Source organism: Buceros rhinoceros, unplaced genomic scaffold (assembly GCF_000710305.1).
Source record: "Buceros rhinoceros silvestris isolate BGI_N320 unplaced genomic scaffold, ASM71030v1 scaffold17832, whole genome shotgun sequence".
In the NCBI taxonomy this organism is placed as follows: Eukaryota; Metazoa; Chordata; class Aves; order Bucerotiformes; family Bucerotidae; genus Buceros; species Buceros rhinoceros.
Genome location: NW_010398497.1, coordinates 57,780 through 61,417, shown reverse-complemented (window position 1 = coordinate 61,417; position 3,638 = coordinate 57,780). Strand labels below are relative to the sequence as shown.

The window sequence follows — 3,638 nt, the reverse complement described above, 5'->3', positions numbered from 1 at the left end:
AGAGTGCCGACTGTGGAGGCTGAATTGCCTTTAAGTTATCAGCTTCAAGGTTGAAGTGTAATGCTGTACCTTTTCTGCTATATTACAGAGGCATTGTTGCTGTATTCTCAAGGACAAATTCCTTTATTATCTGTACACTCCAGATCTTTGAACGCTCTTAGGGGAGTGCCAAGAGCACTGTAAGTAAAATATGGGTAGAAGATTCTGCAGAATTCTCCGGAGTGACATTACCCCCATTCTAAATGATTCACACTCCTGAGTGCTTGTAAGTGACGACATAGTCTGTGTTATTATTCCCAGTTAATGGTTTGTATTCCATATACCTGATGAGGGTCTTCAGAAATTATGCTGGTCAATAATTCTTTTATTTATAATGATACTTTCACAGTGAGCCAGGTGTGCTGGTTGGATGGCAATTTCTGGAGAGGCTTGGGAGCTGGGGTGAGGTGGCCATCATCCACTACTGGGATAAGCAGGGGAAAAATGAAAAACACCCAGATCTCTAGCTCCAAGAATATTTACAGAGAGAATGACAGCAAAATACCTGGCACATTCACATGAGAGAATTCACATTCTCTTATCATAGACACACTAACAGTCGGGTATTCTCTAGGTAAAGCACTAACCTCAGCTTCACTACAGTCACATTTCCCCTTCTTAGTAGATAGGTGCCTTTCTCAAAAGATACACCACCAGCACTGGGTCTGGTGGATCATCCCTACTGCTGTACACCAATTTACAAATGGTACTGCACTGGACTCGACTCTTCAGCAGTCATGGTGGCAGTCCTTCCTTGGGGACTGTCTAGCTTACGTCACTGACAAATGGATTTTTAGTAACACTGAGTGGGTAGCGTCTTCCTGGCAACCAGAACTCCCCTAGTGGATGGCAGCATCTAATTCGTTTTCTCGAAACTTCCACATTTACTATCCCACCAGTCTTTCTGCCATGACTTGTTCGTAGCACTAATCTGAAAACCCTCCTGGAAAATTTGCCAGTGTCACCCAAGGATCAGAATCAACGCATCAGTCCAGTGATTCTATTTCTGAGCTGCCCGATCTTATAAATGGAACTAGCTGGGACCCGTGAAAGGTAGAGCTGTAACACATATTGGAGGTATTGACACTTTAAGAGAGGAATTGGCAAGGGTGGGTGCCTTGCTAGGTTGGGTTCAAGAACAGGTTTCACATTTGCACTCTGCACCCTCTGATTAGGCTTAGGCATACAGGATGCTGTCATGGTACAGCTGCCAGACATGGTAATTCTGTTTTAGCCCATCAGTTGCACAGGTGAGAGCAAAGCATGATCCCCGGGCCAGAGCCTTCAATGTGTTGTTTCTCTCAAAATCTCACAAACTACAGTCAGCTATTCCAACAGTCTCTCCTATCTGCCACCTACCTCCTAAGCAGAGAATCCGGACCCATTCCACCTCTTCACTGGACAGGACCTCCTGCCCACCTTGACTTTGCTCAGGATAATTTCAGTCAGATAGTAAATCATGAAAGGAACAGGGCTGTACTAGGTTAATGGTTCATCCATGAGCAGTATCTGGTCTTGCTTGAATACTTGTGCTGACAGTGTGAGAGTATGGGTACACTCAATTTCCTGAGAGCTGAAGCTAGAAAATGAAAGATGGTTTTTTATCTTGGGGAAGTTCTCTAGGCTTCTCTGCCATGACAGTAGCCAGATTATGATAAATATCTCCACAGCTCCTTTTGAGCACTTGTGGGGCAGCGCTATAGGTTGTCCTGTTTATTGGCTCTTCAGGATCTGTGTTTATGGGCTTGAAGTATCCAGACAAGTAATAAGGGCACTGAGCAGAATACCGCTGTCCTCAGTGTTGTTGGTAGGTGTCCATAGTTGTAAGCAATCAACCTGGCAGCTTGCTTTTGAAGAAAAGCGCGTGTGTCTTGTGATAGGGGTGAGACGTGGAGGAGAGTGAAATAGCAAGAAGTTGTTATGCTCCTGGTTGGCAAAAATACGCCACAAGTTGACTGTTGGGAAAGCTTTCGGAGTCTTTAGTTTGTTTGATTTTGTTTGGGTTTTGGAGAGGAAGGGGAAAATCTCTTGTGAAGTAGTCTTTGAGAGACTGATGTTGAATGCCTTTTAGCTAGGAGAGGGGCAAGAGCACATAGTCTGGGCTCGTGGCCCAGAACTGCTGGGTAAGAAGCACTAGTAGTCCTCATTTTTATTTACTGTGTTTCCATAGATCCACACTGGTACTGCTAGAGCACTCTTTGTTTATTGCTTCCTTTGAATGGCCAAGCCAGAACATGACTTGTGTTTATGTGCTTTGTCTTTCTAATTAATCTGCCTGAAGCCATAGCTGAAAGAGACCTTTACGTGCATTTAATCTGAAAGGATTTTGAAAGGTTCCAGATGGTCCCAATAAACAGCAGTAGCCCATCTCTCAGAGCTCAGTGACAGGCCTATGTCAAGATGGAACTGGCCTCTGTAGGAAACATTGGCCTCTATGTAAATGTTACATTTTTCCCCCCTTTTTTGTTTATTTATTTATTTATTTGTTATAAATCTTGAAGGACAGCTAGTCCCTGAAGCACTAGCAAAGGCTGAGCTGGCTTTTAAGGACATACCTTACCAGTATATTTGCTGTTTGGGAGTGCAGGATACTTTCATTTGACAACAGAAGAAAAAAATCTCCGCGCTTGCGAACTAAAAACTTTATTGTTGTTTCTGTTCTTGGGATTCACTGTCCTTTGGGCAGTACTATATATACATCTGTGCCTTTTTCCCGGAGGTAAGAAGCCTTCCACCCACAGTAGCACAATCTGGTAAACTCTCCCTAGGCAGAGGACAATTCCAGTTAATGTGTGTGGAGGAAAAGTACAGAGTCAGCAAGGGATTGTGTTGCTGGGTGGGATGAGAGGTTTATGGTATTTGGGACTACGTGGATGGCGACAGAGTTTGTGACAACAGCAGGGACCACACCTGCTTTGCCATATCCTACTTGGATGGACATGGCTGGATGGGGAGCAGGAGCACCAGCAGTAGGCACTTTCACTGGGATGGTCCTTCCTAGTAATTTAACAGAAACCTGACAGAAATAAATGGCATTGGGCAATCTCTCTGCCTCTGTAAAACAGAAGGGAAGGTTGTTTATCTTCAAGAATATCACTGGTAGCTGCAAAGTTTTTTCTCCTTAAAAAGTAGATTGAAAAATTGATCTGTTAATTTTTTTCTGTTTCACAAAAAACAAGAAATTAAGCGGTTAGTGTGACAGCATTATGACAGGGATATGTAATATATGTGGATAAGAAATATCAGATTATGGTATCTAGAGATTTTCCATAGCTGTTAGCTTCAAGTCTTAAAATGGGAAATGGTGAACTTAGGCATGGTTTAGTAGTATTTACTGTAATTATTTCTTTTTTTATTAGGAAATCTTGAATTTGCCCAATACCAACTTGTAGACTTGTATTTTAATGCAGTGGTCTCCAAACAATTTTGATCATACACCCCTATCAGTTAAAAATTTTTGAACATGCTCTCCTAATATACATACATATATCTATATATTTATAAATTATATACATGTACTACTGTGCAAATATATTATGTAATTATGAAACATACACAAAAATAGAAAATAAAAAAGGATTATATAAAGATTAAATAAA

General features: G+C 41.8%; 1 protein-coding gene across 1 annotated transcript in view; it reads left to right on the top strand.

The window, feature by feature from the left end:
- TTC26 (tetratricopeptide repeat domain 26) overlaps nt 1-3,638 on the top strand; it is a 51,063-nt gene that overhangs the window by 2,889 nt on the left and 44,536 nt on the right. The gene's annotated exons all lie outside the window — the stretch shown is intronic.